The sequence below is a fragment of the Balearica regulorum genome, chromosome 1, assembly GCF_011004875.1.
Source record: "Balearica regulorum gibbericeps isolate bBalReg1 chromosome 1, bBalReg1.pri, whole genome shotgun sequence".
NCBI classification, from domain to species: Eukaryota; Metazoa; Chordata; class Aves; order Gruiformes; family Gruidae; genus Balearica; species Balearica regulorum.
In genome coordinates, this window is record NC_046184.1 from 187,463,775 (window position 1) to 187,484,509 (window position 20,735).

At 40.4% G+C, this 20,735-nt stretch overlaps 2 long non-coding RNA genes across 2 annotated transcripts in view; both read left to right on the top strand.

The window, feature by feature from the left end:
• LOC142599887 (uncharacterized) overlaps positions 1–19,014 on the top strand; it is a 39,724-nt gene extending 20,710 nt beyond the window's left edge. Inside the window, exons 2-4 of the long non-coding RNA XR_012833313.1 lie at positions 5,644–5,679; positions 15,142–15,248; positions 18,832–19,014. This is a non-coding gene — a long non-coding RNA (uncharacterized LOC142599887). The remainder of the gene's footprint in view (positions 1–5,643; positions 5,680–15,141; positions 15,249–18,831) is intronic.
• A 148-nt stretch (positions 19,015–19,162) lies between these two features.
• Positions 19,163–20,735, top strand: part of LOC142599888 (uncharacterized) — a 57,124-nt gene continuing 55,551 nt past the window's right edge. Inside the window, exons 1-2 of the long non-coding RNA XR_012833314.1 lie at positions 19,163–19,520; positions 20,506–20,607. This is a non-coding gene — a long non-coding RNA (uncharacterized LOC142599888). The remainder of the gene's footprint in view (positions 19,521–20,505; positions 20,608–20,735) is intronic.

Genomic DNA, 20,735 nt, shown 5'->3' on the forward strand with positions numbered 1-20,735 from the left:
AGGGCATCTCAAATGGCAACACATATTCATGTTTAGGTAAGTGATTTAATCTCACAATATATGTTTGCTTTAATTCAGACATCTGTAAGTTTGATTTTGTCTAGTATTTTCTCTTGCAACTCCCCTTTGGAAGTGCCTTTTTCTCTCCGTTGACTATAAATGAAGAGTCAGACTGGCAGGTTTAGGTTTGGATATGGATGTGTATTTTAGATGCTCTAGAGCTTGGCAAGAGACATTCCACCCCCAAAAACTAGTGTGTTCTGTTATCTGCCTGGTTCCAGCTCCCCATATGTCCTGCCTTGACTGGCTTCACTCTTGCATCTTGCAATTTGACTGCACCCACCCCATTCCCATACTCTCACTTTCTTTCAGACACTAGTTGCTTCTCTCTCAAAGTCCTCGCAGTTGTGTTTAGAGCAGCTCCAATGAATCTTCATATATATGTATCTGCTTTCTTTACTTACAACTTAGCAAACAAAATATACCTCCAATTTGTGTTTATTTCATTATTCTACTCATCCCTCCTTCTGTGCTTGGAATCCTTTTCCTCCAATTCAGCCAAGAAACCACCTTTTCCTAGTCCCCTACAATTTCTTATAAACATTAGACACTGTAATTTCTTTCCCATGAAGGAATAATCAGAGAAAGCTAAACGGAAAAATTTCACTGCCATAGTGAAGAACTTTCCTCTGGGATCCCAGATCATTTGCGATCTCCAGCTCTTTAATCTCAGTCTCTCAAGAGGAGGCAGAGTTGTCATACATATCACACATATCATATGGATGCAGTATATATTGTCTGCAAAAAAATGTGGTTCAATAGCAATGAAAATTAAACATAAGTAGGTGGATAACACAAAGGGAAATTTATTCCTGGACTTCTCTTCCTGAACTGTTTCTTTACAGCTACTCATTCATGGCCTGCTCTCCATGCCCCTCTACAGACACGGTTGTCTCCTGTCTCTAATCGCCTTTGCTTCTACCTCTGATGCTCTGTGGGTTATCTGAGGAAGCATGTTACTTCCTAAGGCAACTTTCAAAAACCTTACTTTTTAAAAATTTGGAAGTTATCAGAGGTCAAAAAACCATGGTAGATTATAGCAATTCAGAGAACATGCCATTAGTCCTATTCTTGTCGACTTTAATTGGAGAAATCATGTTGGTTTCAGCACCCTGACTTATTCTAGATGCTGATTAGAAGACCTCCAGAGGTCCCTTCAAAACTTAATTATGCCATGATCCTATGATTCTGTGACTTACTGTGTGTCTTTCCCAGAGCTGAGTCTATGGACACTGCTTTACAATCAATAACAGTAATGCAAGCAAACACCTCCAGAATGTTTTTGAAATTAAAGGATATGAGGGACTACTTTGAAGGCTTCCTGTTTAGTTAAGGACCCAGGGCTGGTGATAGAAAGGTCATCATGGAGTGGAAGTTCACCCCAGCTTGAAAGAGGTTGATCAGCATTCTTGTTTAGATCTATCTCTCTGGCAGCCATCTGATAAAACACAGACGTTACCTTAGACTGTGGGGGAGAAATTTGTTTGGAAGTCATTGATAAATCACCCACTCATTTTATAATAGCACTACTGGATGTTCAAGAGCAAGAGAGCTATGCCTTTATATAATTTGGTAACCACAGTCATTGATCCAATTTCTTTCCTCGTAATTTCTTTCTCCAAATATTTTATTTTTATAAAGCCAACAGCAGAGTGATGGTACATGGCATTGCATCTCACAGAAGACATTGTCATATTCATCATGTGCTGTTAAAAGAGTCACTTTAACACTTCAATTCCTTCAGTATAGGATCTAATCTTCTGGCAATCCAGCATCATCGATGACCTTTAAATTGTGAGAAGTGAGCAAATCTACTGATTCTACTATTCTCTAGAATCTTCTTCCATCACTGTTCCTTATCTTTGAATCAGAATGAAGAGTTATCAAAACTCTCCATTCACTTTGCTTTTAAACTTTTATGACCTTTCTGCTCTGCAGGGTGGAAACTGGATAACAGTGAAGTTAATCAGCTCACAAACTCATGAGTAATAAGTTATGGAGACAGGGTAGTGTACCTAAGACAATGCTAACATTCACTTCTCCTGGCAAGGCCTTGCTGGTCTTCCCAGAACACTTCTTATGCTTTCATTTACACTTCCTCTGGTCTTCTCACTCTTCCCTGCACCTGTTTCATCCCTATGGAGAAAATTTTCCACCTTGTCCATCTTAAAACATTCCTTTCACCTCCTCTTGCCTCTTCTGACTTCTTATTGCCCCTTGCCCTATCCCTTGGCAAGAACTTCAATCCTCCATTTTGATTGCATCTTGTAAAGGTGGTTTCCATCTTTTACACTGTTCACTTAATCATAGAATCATAGAATGGTTTGGGTTGGAAGGGACCTCAAAGATCATCTAGTTCCAACCCCCCTGCCATGGCCAGGGACACCCTCCACTAGACCACGTTGCCCAAAGCCTCATCCAACCTGGTCTTACATGCTTCCAGGGATGGGGCATGCACAACCTCTCTGGGCAACCTGTTCCAGTGCCTCACCAGCCTCACAGTAAAGAATTTCTTTCTAACATCTAATCTAAATTGACCTTCCTTCAGCTTAAACCCATTACCCCTTGTCCTGTCACTACACTCCCTGATAAACAGTCCCTCACCATCTTTCCTGTAGGCCCCCTTCACTCACATCTAATCCTTTGGTGACTCCTCACAGAGAAGCTCAGCATCTGTGCTACAAGACTATCCTTACTGACCTGATGTCTGCTTTGACATCATGGATGTGTTATTCTTTGGAAAACCTTCCTCTGGTCACAGTAACTGTCTTCCCTTGGATGTTCTTCCGGTCCCCAGCAAGACAGCCCATGTCTCAAACCAGCCTTCTTCTATTGATACACACCAAGATCTCAGCCTGTTTCTCTGACACCTCCTCATGGATATCCATCTATCACCTATACTTACCAGAGTGCTTTATCAACATCACCTTTTGGTATCAGTCCCTTCGGGTAGTACCCATTCCTGGGTCCTTACCCTGATCATCAACTTCATCTGTAGTTTCTCTGTGTAACCTGGCATCCTGAAGTTCACCCTGAACAGCATTGTGTAAATGGCATGCTTGCAGTCCATCCACACAGCTAAGTCTCTTTTACAGCTCTTGTCATCAGCGAGTCTTAGTTGTTGCAACATATTTTCCTCTGGCTTTGACAAACACATTTCCCCCCTTATCTGTTCAGAGTGCTACCACTTACCTATTATTTTCCATGTCTTTGCATCCTGCTTGTCTATCTCAGTAAATTTAAGTGACATCTCTATTTTCAAAGCCTTTCATGGAAAATCCCTACTCTGCCTGTCACCTGTCATTCAGTTCTTCAAAGACCACTGCTATTTTTGATTGCTCTACCGTTTCCAGTCTCCTGCTTACTAAATTCCAAATACATTTGTGATTATTCTCTTCCATTTTCACCCATGCTGGGGAGATAATGCCATAAACATCTTCCACTCTATCTTCCTGTCATTCAGAATACTCTTTCTAAATTTCTTTTACATAATATATTAAAAAAAAATAATTGAAAAACCTTGTCCTTTTTGGTAACCTGATGGCCCCTCCCATCTTGCCAGTTAGCACTTGTTTCCTTGAAGATCCCTCTTCACGTCTCTGGTGTTATTAATAGTCTCTTGTCTTAAATTTAAATTGTGACCTTCTGTGGGGCAAGAGACATCTTTTATTCTGTGACAACCTCTCTATGTCACAGTCATAAAGATAATGGCTATAATAACAATGATAATGAGAAGAAATCTATTTTGAATTCAAAACCCACAGAGAAGATTTAGTGATTTAAAAAACATTACTCACCTGTTGCTTGGGCACACATTTTACAGCTTCATCACTGCCGTACTTGGCCACAGAACATTGTTTATGGAGCTGCGTCAGCTGTGCTGTATAAGCACATAAATAAATGAGAACAAAGCATCACTAGTAAAGAAGGTTTATTCTTATTTTATCACATATCTGGGACAAATAAATGTGAAGGCATACTTTAAAAATATCTTGTAAATTCTTCTCCTGTGACACGCGTGGTGACTGGATGGCATTGCCCTTGCACTGCCTGGGCCATCTGCTCTGCTCTCAGCAAGCTCTGGCCCTCTGTCCCCTCCTCCTCTTTGGCTGTATTTTCCTGGAAGATAATACGTGTCTGTGGTGACTGACTGGTGTTCCCTCCTGCCTCCAATCCATTTGTTGTCAGCCAGATTTCCTTTCCCCAGTTCTTTATGTGAAAATTACCTTTTAACTGCTCCATTGTGTGCCATTTCTCTCTTGCCCGAAATGGCATATGACGAGATGTCCTCAGCTTCTTCAGCCTGCCAGCTCTGATAGCACGCCCCCCTGCCTGCCATTTTGTGTGTTGGACTGATAAGATATTTCTATCTGCAGAAAAAGGAAAACATGCAGTTCAATAGCTACTGACATCCAATTTTCCTGGGTGGTTGAATTTTTTAAACTGCATGTATTGAAAGAAAATGAACCAACTATTCTGTGGCTCAGGGAAGGACAGGGTGCCCCGGGCATGGCTTGCCTTGCACCGGCCCCTTCCCATCCCTGCTGAGGAAGAGGGTCTACCTTGGGATGCACCAGAGTTCAGGAAGAAGAACTGAAAAGAAATTATTGTGAAACCACCTCATCAACATTATATTTAGGTTGCTCTATAGATTTGTGTTGGCGGTATTTCGACCTCTTTCTTGGAGATCCAACGTCAGGAGGGAAGAAAAGTAACAGAGTTTTTGGCCCCAGGTTTCCAGAACAGTCCAGCCGCTATTTCACTAAGATGTTCGATGTTTCACGGAACAGCACGAGGTGGAGGCCAGCTCGCCCTGAGATAGCTAACCCAGGCACTTGTGCAATCTGATGTGACTTGCTGACTGCTGTTGGGATACAGGGCCACATGCGGCTCCCATTTCCACTTGAGCACTGCAATTATTGGGGGCATAAAGGTGTAAGTAAGGAGAAAAAATTAACTCATTATACTTACAAATTATATTCACAAGTACTTAGATGGCTGATTAAGCTCTCAGTTCATAATTCTTCAAGTTGTGGTATCATCTTCCACAAATGAAATACACCTACTAATAGATCTGTAATTGAATATGATATATTGAAAAAGTAATGGGGATAACTCAGACAATTGATTTATTTAACAGGGAATATTTTCTGGTAGCCATCTTTGTTGTATTTCAGCCAGATTCAAAAAGAAAAACATTTTCAAAACTCCCTGAAAGGGATATTACAATGTGAGACCTCCTTTTGCTGGTCTTCATTTTGTTTATTTTTCACATTTAGAATTCCAAAGATCATGGGAGGACATCTGGCTGTCAGCCCGTGGCCGGTTTCTTTTCTAATGCACATATATAATCACACAAGAAGCAGTTCATTGCAATGCATCCTGGAGATGTGTGGAGCTGAATGTGATTTACAAGAAAAAAAAAATTTTTTTTTAGTTTGAAAATGGCAATTTGTCAAAACTAGACTTTTTATGGAAAAGGATTTCTTTCAGTATTTTTCTCCAAGTAAAAAAAATTTGACATTTGTTTAATATCTTGTTCCAGTACCTTCAAAATGAAACAGACTCCTTTTTTCATTTCAGAAATAGTTTCCTTTTGAAATGTAACTACAGTGAAAGGTAAGATTTTTAATGAAAAGATCAACATCTAAAAGTAAGCATTTCCACTGCTCTAAAGCTATACTTTTTGGGAAGGGGGGATTGGTTGTTTGTTTAATTTTGGTCTCTCTGAGATTCTTGGGGTTTGTCCCAGTTTGGTAAAGGAATTTATAATATTCTAAAACCGAGAAAATGAGAAAGTAGCTCATTGCCCTTCTTCTGAAGTCCACATCTGCATTCAAATACGGTGACAAGTGACTGTTGTGTGATGAGCTGCCTCACTTGGTGATCTCCTGGCCTCTCTGTAATTATACCGTTGGGATTTACATCTGGACAACTTCATGTGAAATCCAGTTACATTACTGGCCTTTTTTTCTTACCCACTACACCACAAATGATTGATTAATCAACTTGATTGTACTTTTTCTACTTAAAATCCATCTGTGAAATGGTATTAAATTTCAACCAAGAACCATCTCAGGCCTGCAAGTCCACTAGATATATTTTGACTGAAGAGTCAATGTAAGGACTCAGCATAGACACACCAAAACTGGTATGTTTTGTAGCTCAGATTATTACTTTTTGTCAATCCACTTCTGGAGATTTCCAATCCCAGCATTTCAGTTCCTGAAAAACTTCAGGGGGTATATTGTTCATAAATAACAGGAGATTAGGTGTAAGGTGCATGAACAAATTGTCTCAAACCGGGTGATCATGTTTATAAAGTGCACTAAGATAATTTAATGAATAATCAAGAATGTGTTTAATATGTGGGTTTTTTTCAGTTTATCTACCAATTCACCTTAAATAGCACATCCAGAATTTAAAAGGTTCGTGTACATTAAATGTTAACCCTCTGTGGAATTCCTCTACAGAATAGGGGAATATATAACTATTCATGCCACTTTGACCTTAGGGAATTTTTTTTTTATAGATAAATACTACCAATGTTGAAAAACAGCTTTTGGATCCAATTTGTCTTTTCACAATAGTGCATAAGTAGGTAATTCTAAAGTTGAAGAACATATTGTCTTTAGTCATACTAGACTACTTAACTGCAATTATTATTCAATTCAACCTCTGTCAGTCATTTATTTTTAAGTCAGTTTTCTGGTAGAAGAAAGCTTTTCTCAGCCTTTTTGACATTTTCATTGTTACTGCATTCAGAGTTGTAAGAAGTGATTCTTCTTGAGCTACCTGCTGTATTTGAGGTTATTGATCGTAAATTTCTTGTTCAACAATTACCTTGATATTTGCATACAAGGGAGTTTGATTTTTATCAATTTCACACTTTCTCCTGCTTGAGGTACTGGATAATAAGAATGGTAATTGAGCAGCTGCATTACTCAGTGAATGGCATCAGTTCTTTTTGCTTCTTGTTAATAAACTACTTACTTAGATCAGAGCTTTTGATTGACAAAGTCTGGATTTAGGAAGTGTGCAAATATGTGCTTGAACTCAGAATTCAGAAGACTGTGGATTTGGGATTTATTACATTTGGGCCTTCAAGTCAATTTTCCATATTTATTTTCTCCAACTCCATCTTTCTGTTCTTCCCCACTACATAATGGAGTGTGGCGTTTTTTGAGGAGTGCGTTATCTTCAGCATTAGCCTGTCTTGTGTCCTTTGGAATGAGACCAGTCAATCTCCTTTCGCTTTGGAGAAGAGGGTCTGTACTGCTGTGGAGTGTCTGAGCCTGGCGAGAGGAGGTAAACGTTATTTTTCCCCCAAGTATTAGAGAGAGCAAAGTTGTGGGGTTTTAGCAATAGCAGCATAATTTCTTTCGTATTAAACCAGGTGGAACTAAAATTCCTTTAGAAGGGATTTTATCTTCTTAATACCAATCTTTGAACTTCATTACTTTTAAATGATGAAGAGTGTAATGGCAAGCACACTGCACTTCTTAGAAAATACCGGACTTCTGACTATCTATGCAACCTTGCATGTATTGTGATGCAGACTTTAACTTTATGGTGACTACTCCCCTACTGTACTGTACTATGTAATGCAAACACACAAAATGTTGAATTGAGGTAATTTTTGCACTCCATGGTTACTGTATGACAGTACAACAGTGCCAGAAATTAAAGACAGCATTGTCTATTTTAGGGTTATCTGGTAGTTACAGATCTCATTCAACCTCTCCTGACTCCGACCACAACCATACATGCCCAAATAGTGTCTTTGCTTCTGCTATCTCCTTCCTTTCTCCCTGCCTTACCCTCCATATTCAGTCCAGCCCCTTGCTTTGTTTCCTTTTTCCCTGCATCTTGCCACCCTGCTTTTCTTATCCTTCTGTAAATCATCTTCACCTTTGTCTGCCAGGTTCAAAAAAAGCCAAAGCTGATGACCTTGCTCCTCTAGCTGACCTACAGCAGTACCAGTAAGAGAGAAGAGAAGAGAAGAGAAGAGAAGAGAAGAGAAGAGAAGAGAAGAGAAGAGAAGAGAAGAGAAGAGAACTATTCCAGTTGGAAGGGACCTACAATGATCATCTAGTCCAACTGCCTGACCATTTCAGGGCTGACCAAAAGTTAAAGCCTGTAGTTAAGGTCATTGTCAGAGATTGGAGACAGTCCTCCATCAACTCCTTCAATGTGAGTCCTTCCCACAGGCTGCAGTTCTTCACCAACTGCTCCAGCGTGGGTCCCTTCCATGGGTGCAGTCCGTCAGGGTGCAATCCACCTGCTCTGGCGTGGGGTCTTCCACAGGCTGCAGGTGGATATCTGCTCCACTGTTAACCTCCATGGGCTGCAGGGGACAGCCTGCCTCACCATGATCTTCTCCACAGGCTGCAGGGGAATATCTACTCCGGTGCCTGGAGCACCTCCTGCCCCTCCTTCTTCACTGACCTGGGTGTCTGCAGAGTTGTTCCTCTCACATACTCTCATTCCTCTCTCCGGCTGCAATTGCTCTTGGTGTCGTGCAGTTTTTGTCCCCCCATTCTTAACTGTGTTCTCCCAGAGGCACTACCACCATGGTTGATGGGCTCGGCCTTGGCCAGCAGCAGGTTTGTCTTGGAGCCAGCTGGCATTGGCTCTGTTGGACCTAGGGGAAGCTTCTAGCAGCTTCTCACAGAAGCCACCCCTGTAGCCCCCCCATTACCAAAACCTTGCCATGCAAACCCAGTACACAGGTGCTGATTAAAGCGGGGATGATCCATTCCCTCAAGCTGTCAGCTCTGCTCCTGTTAATACAGACCAGGGCTCCTGTGAAACTCACTGCCCAGCTTGGCCACCAGGTCCCTTCAGGTCTGGTCCCCAGACAGCCCCCGCCTGCATTACTGATGGGGCTTCTTCCTTCCCAGGTGCAGAACTTTGCATTTGACTTCATTGCATTTCACAAGCTTCTTGTTGACCCATTCCTCTGGATGGCAGCCTTGCTTTTGAGCATATCACTTGGTCTCCCCAGCCTGCTGTCATGTTGCTGCAAACCTGATGAGAGTGCACTCAGTTGTATCCTCCAAGGTCTCTGATAAAGATGTTAGATAGGGCAGATCCCAAGAGAAGATAACCCCTGCAGTATCTCACTTGTCACAGGCATCCAGGTGGAGTACAACACATTAACTGTGGCCCTCTGATCTTGATCATCAAACCATTTTTATACTCATCTAACTGCCCACTCATCCAAAATTTATGTCTCAACTTGGATACAAAAATATTGTGTGAGTGTCAAAAACATGCTAAAATCAAGGTAAATTATTTCCATTCTTCTCCTCTAACCCACACATCCAGTCATTTTATCACAGAAAGATATCAGCTGGGTCAGGAGTGATTATGCATGATCTATGCATGTTAAAGCCATGCTGATTATATTTCCCATCACATTTTTCTCACTCATGTGACCAGAAATGTACTCCAAGACGATCTGCTCTGTGATTTTCCCGAGGACTGCAGTGAGGTTGATCAGCCTGTAATTCCTTTTGACCTTTTTTGGAGATGGGTGCCTTTCTTCAGGTGTTGGAGACCTCCCTCAGTGGGCATAATCTTTCAAATATGGTAGAGAAATGCCCTGTGAGCACATCTGACAGTTCTCTCGTCATGTTTGGATGCTGCTCATCAGCCACAAGGACTTATATTGCTTATGTTCTCTCAAGTAGTCACTGACTCATCTGCACTGCTGTTCCTTCTTCTCCTCCTTGAACTCCTTCACTAAGCACAGACGTCTGGGAGATCTAGATAGTGAAGACTCTGGCAAAGAATGCATTGAACACATCAGCCTTAGCTGAAACTGAAGCTGAGATGGCAATAAAGTCGCACAGGGATTGCAAAAAGAACACCAAGTCTACATAGGTGAATGTCATCTTGGCTGTGTCAAGTGGAGGTGCAAGAACTTCTCAATTAAAAAGCACTGTAAGATTTGTGATGAGCAAAAGAAAATATATTTTTCCTTAGTCCATCTCTCAGAAAAGGCTTAACAGCATTAGACAGTGCTTAAACAAATGTGTTCAAACTAAGGCACTTGCTTCTTGTGAAAACTGTTTGTCCAAAACATTCAAGTTTGGCAAAGAACTGAAAATAGCACGGATCATCATCTGTAACATGAAGAGTTTATTTGCATCTTAATAAACAAGTGGCTGTCAGCTTGATGGTGTTTAATAATAATGTTGTCCTTTTATTTTTAGCTACCACTTTTGAAACAGCTCTCTCTAGAAACCAGTAGAGAAAATTATTTGTACCTCCAGGCTCAAAAAAATCTCCATTACAGTCTATCGTCAACTCCCCACCCAGCCACCCACCCAAATTCAACTATTTGTAATGATTTTTTGCATTGCCAGGATAATGGCCTTGTTTATTATTGAAGGTTATTCAGTGTAAAAGTCATTCTTCTGCTTGTACTACTACTGCATGCTGAGCAATGCCAGAAATAAATGATTGCTCAGCTCTTGTGTTTTATCATATAGAAATGTTCTGCAGTTTGTAATGGATAAATTTAATGGACTGATCACATACAATATTTGTGTAATTTAATTTGTTGGGCTGTTTTTGTGTTGGCCTTCCATTTCTATACAGTTTTTAGTGTTTTTAACATTCTGTTCTTTTTTGGTTTTATTGTTAAGGATCTTTGTATAGAGCAGTTCTCCTGATTCCCTGTTACAAACATAATTAAAATTCTAAATTATTATTCTTTCTCTGTTAAACCTTGGCCTTTGCACAAAGGAGAGGAAATGAAAGGGACGTATTTCCTCATTTCCTTTACATTAGCCACAGAGCTGAAGAACCTTCAGCTATTTTTAAGGTATTTATGAGACAAAAGCGTATGTGGTGTTTTTTTGCCAAAGCTCTAACAGATGCTTCAACATGAATTGCTCCAACATTTAAAATTATCAGGCAGAGAGGACTCAGATCTTACACAGTTACATAGAGTTGTTGCTAGAAAAACTTATCTTCAATTTTTTGCTTAAAAACTAGTTGGCATTAATACTGCTATATCCACACTTTTGTCAGGGATATCAGGAACTGCCAATCCCCACTTTAAATAAAATGTTATTAAAATGTTTCAAAATAATCATTGCAATTTTCATTCATTTCAATTAAAAATTTCAATTTAAAAAATTAGTAAATATTAGTTGGGAAACACTGCTAAAAATGGATCTGTTTTGAACACTGCCGAGTGTTTGCAATTTTAAAAAAAATTTCAGTATTATTTTCTCAGTACCAAAAGATCTTTTTCTTCCTGCAATCTGTGGGTGATGCTGTAGACCTGGAACAGTTTTGCTATAAGAAGTTTTCTGCAGATTAACATCTTATTGCCTTTTTAATCTCTTTGAATTGTATGAGGATCATTCATATCTACTTCTCTACTGAAAATGGAGTATTCTCTGAAGAGAGGTTTTAGCGTGGAGTCCTTCAGAATTTATTTTTTTCTAGCAGATTGATTTTTATGGAGTCAGACTGGCAAATAATGGCTTTTACTGAGCGGGTATTTTTCAGAAGTGTTCAGCACCTACTATAACCCAAGGAGGTGTCTGGGTAATTGACTTGATATTAAAAAGAGAGCAATGAGAACAGCAAGGAACTCACCACCTTTGGAAATGTGGCTCAACAGAGGTGCTACTACCCAGTGCATATTCACTCAAAAGTGCAAACAACAGAGCCTGGTATTTGATTTTACTTCTTTTTTACCCTATCCAGCTACAGGGCACCTGGTGTAAATGCCTAACTGTTGTTTTCAAATCAAATGTTAACATTTCCAATTTAAGGTTAATTGAACACCCAGTCCAAGGCACACTACATGACTTTTTTTTGATTTAATTTCCTATGGCTTAGCGTTACGGATGGTAGGAACATTAGCCAAGTGAGTTCCCTTTGTTTATATCTCTTGTCATTAGTTTAATGAGAAGCTATTGCAGTGACTCATTCCCTCTTTCGCTCTAAGGCTTTTGCCTTTAAAAACCTGGAGAGAAAAAAAAAAAAAGGTGAGGATCTAATAAAAGCAAAATTGAACTGTGTCACTCCTTTCTTTTTCTCCATGCTTGTAATCATGCAATGAGAGCAGGTTCTTAGAGTCATTTAACCCTCCTCTCCTATTGAAGTGCCTGATGCCCAGTGACATTCCTGGGAGGGAAGTGCCCAGGTATCTCTGGGAAATTGTTCATCTTTATGAGGATTTCTCTGGGAGGATGGTCAGTTAAACACAAGTGCCCTATGAGTAGGAATGGTGTGGGAGAGCCGAGGAGCCATGCTTTGCTCTCCCCTTTCCCTGGCAGGGGTGACTAGCCCACACCTACGGCACGGTGAAGGAGCCCATTACCCACCTCAGGATGTCAGACCGCAGGCAGCCTGCAGCCTTCCAGAGGATGGAGAGCAGCTGAGTGGTGTGTGCAGATGCCGGCACCAGGGTCATGGCCATGATATTCGTCCTTTGTATTCTAGCCCACTGGCCCCTTTGAAATTTTTGCAGAGGAAAATCTAACTGTTCTTGTGCTGTTGCCACCGAGCAGAACTCAGAGCAGATCAGCTCTGGGGGCTCAGATGTCTCAGATATAAGACTCATTTGGAAGAGGGAGCAACTCTAGGCTGTCTCATTTAGATCCATATAGATAAGGGAGAAATATTTGTATTCTAGAACAAGCAAATCCACCTGTAGGATTAATTGAGCATATTCAGTGTGCTCTATATTTCACAGAATCAAAGAAAGCTTGAGGCTGGCAAGACCTTCACTTGCACTTCCAGTTGTACTCCTGTGTGTAGCTGGCAATGCCCTGGCTTCTCCTCTAAGACACCTCTACCCTTCCTCATCCAGAAACAAGATATGACAGAGCTGGAGCTTTCCTTCATTTCATGTGTCAAAAACCTTTTATTCTTCCAGCAGAAGCAGCTGCTGATGCCAGTTGGGGTGAGTGGCTCTCGGTAGGGATGGATGTGTTTAATTGATGGTTTGAATTGGTGAAGATTTGTCTACTGAGAGGGTATGAACTGAACTGGTAAGGAAATCTGAAGCTGCCTAGCTTCTAAACTGGGACTAAAGGCTCCAAAACATGTGAAATATTTGACAGGAAAAAATAGTTTGGATAGTTTCACTTCATCCATGTCATAAAATCAAAAAAGCCTGAGTTGACAAAAGGCAGTCCCTTCTCTCAAGGCCTGTTTGCAGCAGCCACAGCAGACCCTTGTATATTTGATACCACTCAGCATCCAAACTGTATGTCAGTTCAAATACCGGCATACAGCTTGGGTTATAACCACTGTCAGCTGTAATGCCATTAGTAGCTTTTTTTTCACTCGGTTTCCCCTTAGATTCCCTCGTTGCCCAAGGTGATAGCTAACTGGTAGCCCTCACATGGTATTTGTTCCACTAGGACAAAAATTTTCATCTAGTCTGATGTAGAACGTGCAGATAAAGTAGAATATTTGTTGAAATCCTGTATCCCTACTACAAATAGCTTTCATTCCCCTGTGTGAATGTTCTTTCACCAGTCTAAGACAAGAGCATCAGAAACCATGTTCTCAGCTTAGAATCAAGTCCAGGGTAAAACTCCGCCCTCACTTCGCCTCATGCAGCACCATTAATCTTTGTGACATAATGTGTGTAAATAAAAGCAATATTTCACCTCGCTGTTTTGGAGTCTCAGTTGGTCACCTTCTAATTATTATTATTTTTCTATCTTTTCTGCTATTTGAGATTTTCCTGAAGTAGCTGAAAGTCACACGAGACTGGGTTAAAAGAAGCTAGTTAAACAATGAAAAATATATATTTATCTGATATAAAGGATAAAAGATAGTAAAATAATAAAATATCTAAGCAGGGAGGATCCCAGGAGGCCCATATCTCAACATGCTCCTTGCAGCAACAAGAATATTGTCCCGTAGAGCTTCCTTCTATAAAATGTAATAGTCTGTAAGCATGGTGACAACTGAACTCCTCCTTCCTCTCCCAGATAATAGTTTAGCCCAGGATGCTGCTTTGGTAAATAAGAAAGATGCAGGACTATTGTAGTAGTAACAGCTGTATGGATCCTATTGTCAGAGATCCCAACAAGAAATGTCTCCCAGAATATTCATCTCCTTAATCCACCTCACACTTCTTAAACAGGGCAGAAATCAGCACTACTGCTATGACACCATTGTTGCACCTTGTGACAGCAGCCCTTGTATACATGGACTTTTCTGGTTTTCATAACTGACCTTGTTTGTCAGGCTGCTGCACAAACAGGTATTTCAGTCCAGCTATTCTCCTTTGTGCAACTGAGTCAGCACCAGGCTTATGTGCCATTTATTGAAACACAGCTGAAAAACTGGAAATCCAGGTGACATCTCCTCCCCATCAACACCACCAGGTGATTGCCAGACCAGGGAGAAGCCTTTAATGCTCCGAAGAGGAATGTACACGAAGGAAAAGCAAGGTGTATTCTCCTAGTCCAGAACAAGGGTGGCTTTGATCCCAGAAGCACACACATGAAAATCCTCATTTTCAGAGGACAGGACCCCTCTTCAGACTGCTATCAGTGTTTCGAAGGGGATTTAAGGAAACAGACTGGTATTTACAGGGATTGGTTTGTGGGGAGGCAGAGGAAACATGCCTCTGTGTCGCTGTCCTATTCACTGTGTGACCACACCAGTGACAATGCACCTCTTTGAAGTGCTGGCATGATGTGTCAGCGTTGGCAAGCCAAGTCCTACCAGTGCTTCCAGCTGTTGATGTGTTGCACATTTCCACAATGGGGTTTAGGTTTAAATGAATGCATTACATAGGTAGGGGAAAATAAATAAGACTATTTGACAAATAAGATTGCAAATATTCCAGCTGGTACTGTGGTTGCCTTCCCACTCTCCTTTGTAGCAAAGAGATTTTCTGACAGGAGCATTCTCTGAAACAATTACTTTGTCACTGCACCTGGTATCAGCAGAACTCATTTATTTTCACTTATTTCTGTGTGGGTTTGGGGTTTTTTTGGTTTTGGGGTTTTTTTGTGGGTTTTTTTTAATATACTTCTCCTTCTTGTCAGTGATTTGGTCTTTTATTTTCACTTTCTTCTTCCAAAGCTGCAGTCATAAATGCAGAGAAGGCACAGTGGGAAAGGAGCAGCAGGTACTGAGGCGATGAAACACCAGGCGTCCTTTTGGAGAGCTGTTTTCTCAAGATCTCCCCAGTGAGTGGAAGATACACATATCTCTTCTTTCTCCAGAGTAAATTGTTACAAAGTATTTCAAACAGGCTACAGCCCTCATATCTTTTTGTTCTAAAATTAAAAAGTTATTTCATGGGCCACTTAATAAAGAATACTTTTAGTTGATTGGATTTTAATGAGAGAAAAGGACATTAGGAAGCTTGTCCTATATAAAAATAAATTACTGGTGTGAGCTATATTTTTCCTCTAATTAGTACTTTTGATGGGTGGGTACATCAAAGCAGTGGGAAATGCAAAGACTTCAGGAGATCAATATGATTTCAATATTACTATTCGAGCAAGCATCTGACATAGCACTATATAATCAAAGCATCCTCCAGCTCTGCAAAGTAATGAGCAAGACATGGAAAGGTCTAAATAACACATAAGCATCACCAACATAGTGTTTATACTATTTCTGAAAAGTAAAATTCCTCCTTTTGAGAAATTACATGAAATCTTCCTAAGTATGCCCTTGAATGGCTGTGGTTCCCCAGCTCCTGGCTCACCACTGGCCCCCAGCACTGCCACATTTTGGATCCTTTTCTCTGAGGGCTCTCTGCCGTTCGTAGAGCCCAGGCAGGGCATTCTGGGTTTGATTTTCATGGGTGGGAAGAAATTGCTGGATGATGGTGACCAGGAAAGGACAGGGTACCTTTCTGGTGCCTTTAGGCATGCTCTTTAATATCGGCTCCAGCTGCTACTGCAGAATGACACGAGTCTCCAATAGCATTTTTCGTATGTGCCAGACCCATCTTTATGTCTTGCATATCATGGGGTACCTCAAACGACAGCTCCTCTGGGTTTAGGGAACCTCAGTGCTTCTTTTGTGTTGAAATGACTAAGCAGAAGGCAGCAGTATTGCTACCTCTTCCCTTCCTCATCCAAGAAGAAATATTCCTCAAGTCCGCTCTGCTCTTCTGGGAAGCTGGAAAGTCCTTGACTTAGTGTAGACACAACTACCTAGCAACAACTAAAATCAGTGTGTCATCAACATTATTCTCATCCTAAACCCCAAACACAGCATTATACAAGCTACTAGAAAGAAAATTAACTTTATCCCAGCCAAAACCAGGAGAGCCTGCAAACAGTCCTCAGTAACACTGGAACCTAACAAGTTGCTATACACATTTCATTAAAGAGGTAATGTTCTGGTTTTAAGGAGGAAATAAGGACCCTGGGTTGAAACACACATTTGAGTTGTCAGTAGCTTAGTCAAGGCAAGTTGATTCTCATTTGTCAAAACAGAAATTGGCAAACTAGCTTTAACCAAAAGCAGAGGTACGTCAAACCACCCTCAGAATCTATCTCTGTTTTGGGCAAAGTGTCCTAACAGTATGCAGGAGTCCAAAAGAATTGCATCCAGCTTTTCTGGATCTTAGCCCTTAGTCTTCAAATAGTCTCAATATTTTTTAGATGGACCAGGAATGCTTTTTTCTGATGCCTGCACACACCAGCAAAAAACTCAGCTTTGGAGTTTCAGCTCATACCTACCTTTTGCTATATAAAAATAAAAATATGCTAGAATATTAAATTCAAATTGCACGATGATAAAGCTATCTGTAAGCAGGCTGTAACATTCACAGAATACAATGTGTAGAGGGTAATTGCAGGACACCAGCTGCTACTATGTTAAGAAGCAGATTTCTTCATTTTTTTCTTTTTAAAACATCTGTTCTGTTTATAGAATTCTTCACTTTGGAGATTTTTAATTCCTTTCAAGTATATAAAATAATTATACCTGTCAGATTCTATTTGATTTACTTGCAAAATTTTGGATACTTTTTTATTATTTCAAATCCCAATAGTAAGAGTAATCAGTCATTTGCACAGCTGTGTAAGAAATAATTTTGTCATGTTGTTCCCTGCTACTGTAATGATGCACTGTTTCATCAGATTAAACATAGCACATCATGTTGAAAATTGTATGAAAATTGTAATGGCAACTCCTGATTTCTTTGAAAACTCTGAATCTGAAGAGACCCTGGAGAACAGGACAGATTCTTTTATAATTATATCAAGCTGAATCAAGAGTAATTCCTGTGGATAGAAATAAATTATTGGTATTAACAGCAGTGAAAAGAAAATTTGGCTAGCTGTCCAACAGGGAGAAAATGTACAGTGTTTCTGCAGTTCTTTGTTTATTCTAATTTATTCTCATTTATTGTTATGTCTACAGTAGCATAACTTTACCAGCAAAATGTGCAGAGACTCTAGGTTTACAGGCAAGCCGCCCGTTATCTGTTTCAGTGAACACCACACTGACATAGGATGCTGTTTGGAGCAGCTAGCAGCATGGGCACCTAAAATCTAAACTCTCTCCTCTAATGTAAGACACCTAGCTGAGGGTACTATATCCAAGACTTTGTTGCTGCCATGATGAATTGTAGGCATCTTTAAGAGTAATGCAGATTTTAGGAGGAGATCAATCACTCTGGGAAGGTACCTACCATGTTAAGGAGAAATATGCTTCAGATAGGGAGATCCTAGAGTTTGATGCAATAGAACTGAGCTTACACTGTTTTACCTACATTCTCTTTAACTAAATAACTTGTGGTATCATTATTTTACATTTTACACTGTGCTAAAAATATATGTTGTTTATAAAGAAGGATCCATCATGTAGTAGTGGAATTTATAATATTTCCTATATATAAGGAGAAAAAACAGTATTTCTAATTTTAAGCTGTTGTAGAGGGAAGATTAAGGCAAGAAAAAATCAAGCAGAAAGAACAGCATGAACGTAGCAACAAAAGAAATCTGTGCAATATCTCTCCACAACAGTCACCAATGCTTTGGGAATAAAAGAACAGCTGTCTTTGCATCTTCTGCATGTACAGATCTTAAGCACAACAACCAAAGATGCAGAGAAAGGGTCACAGTTACTAGATTTGTGGTACCCAGAAGCAGGGAGACTTGAGGAAGGATTTGAAATGGAGGACGAAACTTTCAGCATGCCAAGAAGTATGTGTGTGTGTGTGTTTTGCCTGTTATAAATATACATGTATTTAAAACAAACTTTAAAATGGAAAAATGCAAACTGTTGTTGTATTCTATTAAATAATGGTATTTAGAAACTCAGTCTTGTGCTTTGTCAAGCTATGAATTCAATGTTAAAAAGACCCCAAAAGAAACAAGCGTCTCTTTCCAGCAGAACATTAGTGCCTCTGATCCTGAGAGTTAATAGTGACATTCCTAACATAGCATTTCTTGCCAGCTTGGATGTCCTCTCTGCACGGCTCCTGTGCACTGTACAGGCAGCCAACACCCCTAACTCAGGAGTGTGGATGCCATTAGGCAGCCCACTTCTTTAACAGTCACCAAGGGAAATCTCAGAGTTATAATGCTGAATGTCTTTTAAAGACATAGCTTTTACTAGTAACAAACTTTTACTTTCCTTTTTATTATAAGGAATAGACTTATGTTTACCTATCACTATCAGATATTTGATAATGGAAATAGCATAGACAAGCACAGTGAGTTTTGGAGACATCAGGGGAAGACCATAGGACCATAGGATATTATAATTTTTTTTTTTTTTTTTTTTTTTTTTTTTTTTACACAGTACTTCTCTGTACAGGACAAGAATACTAAAATAAGGCAGAGGAACCTCACTTAGGTCCAGGAGGATTTCATCCCATGCTTTACTGGAGAGTTAGGAAAATAGCAAAGTCATTTCATACTCTACCACAGCACTGCTTTTCATTAAAAATCTGTACAGATGAGTATGCATTCGACATTTATTTTTTACTGCCATCCTTTCTACTACCTGTTAACTACTCAAAATGACAGTGTCATTACTGTTACTGTTGTTTAATTATCTTGCACAGTTATCACCGGAGTTCTTTAAAACTCAAGGCGATTGGTGTTGGAGATGTCACTGTGTCCCAATTTCCCCTTTCATAGATTGATCTCGGTTTGGAGGATGCAGGCTGAGAAGAAAGAGGAGAAGCTTGTTCTCAGCAACAGAGAACCAAGGGCTCCATATTGTTGCTTACACCCAGAAGGATCTGATCACCCGCAGCATCCAGTAAACCTCTGCAACAGCCTTGGGTTGAAGCCACAGCACATGCGTCGGACAAAGATCTCTTTGTCAGCTTCCCAATAAGCCAAGTCCCCTGACAAATCATCATGTGTCTCAAGGTTGAAAACTTTTTGGTCACTGACTGACAGAGCTATCATATAACTGGGTGCCAGGAGGGTGCATGAGAAATAGGTCAGATGACTCACTCTTGGGAGATGTCTATGCTTCCAGTGAGCGTAAAGGCAGCCTATGGTGACTTCATGTGTCTGTCTGCAAATAAACCCCCTGAAGCTAGTCCCTCCAGTCTCTGTTACCAGTGCAGGACTGTGCTGCCATTAGTCTGTATTCTTGACACTGAGAGCCCTTTTGCAATCCCATCTCAGTGCAGATATCAGTCATGACCCAGCTGTACAGCAGAGTGAGATCTGGATGACAACCAGCCCTACCTTCCTGTGCCTTGATTTCCCTGGAAAGGGAACTTGGGTACACATCACAGTCAGAAGTTGCAGCGTGGTGCAACTGTCCCTGCATTCCTACAGGTCCCATCTCTAGATGACTGGATGACTCCCGAATCCACCATCTTCTATGGCATTTCTTGGTCTGCATGCTAGCTGATGGGAAACCCATTCCTAAAAACCTAATTTTCCTCAGGCACTGGGAAGGAAGCATCTACAGGCAATGCATGTTGGTGAATGGTACTGCAGGAACTGGGACAAGAGACACTCATGCAGCTTGAGATGATCCAGCTCTTCTTTTGTGTCCCTATTTCAGTGGGGAAGTTTAATCAGGTCTAATATAAGAAATATTTGCGCCTCTACCAAAAAGGACAGATGATGGGTTCCAATGCCTCTAACTTGCATGTGTCAGGTGGTTAATCAATCAATCTGCCAAAAAAAAATGTGACTGTATTATATATGCAGGCAATGCAGAGAGGGAGGTACTTTGGAAATATCCAGAGGGAGATCCTGTACCAGTGAAGTGAAATTCCTAAACTGAGAAAGATTCCTTCAATGAAATTTAGATAGTAGTACTGTACTTAGGCAGACTGGGGATTCTTGCAACACACTGAAATAATGTAATTTCATCAGCAGCATTATCTCTGCACACCTTTCTTTATCTTTCTTTCCTTGAAAATTTAACATATTGGATATCTGATTACAGTAATTATTTTTTTGCTGTAAGCACCTCGTTGTTGATTGACTTCCTTGGGTTTAGGTCCTGTCACAAAACACTTTTCCCAAGGAGGGAAAATGATATGACAGACTTTTCCAGGATGCATCCAAAGCTGATCCGAGATGAGAGCTCTACTGTTCCTGTGTAAGTCATGGTTATGCAACTAATTCAATTAGTTGCAAAAGCTTAATTTCTTTGGAAATCTGAAGTGTCTCTTCATCTAAATTTGCACTCTCTTGTATAGCCAGAGGTTGAGGCACACAGTCTCAACT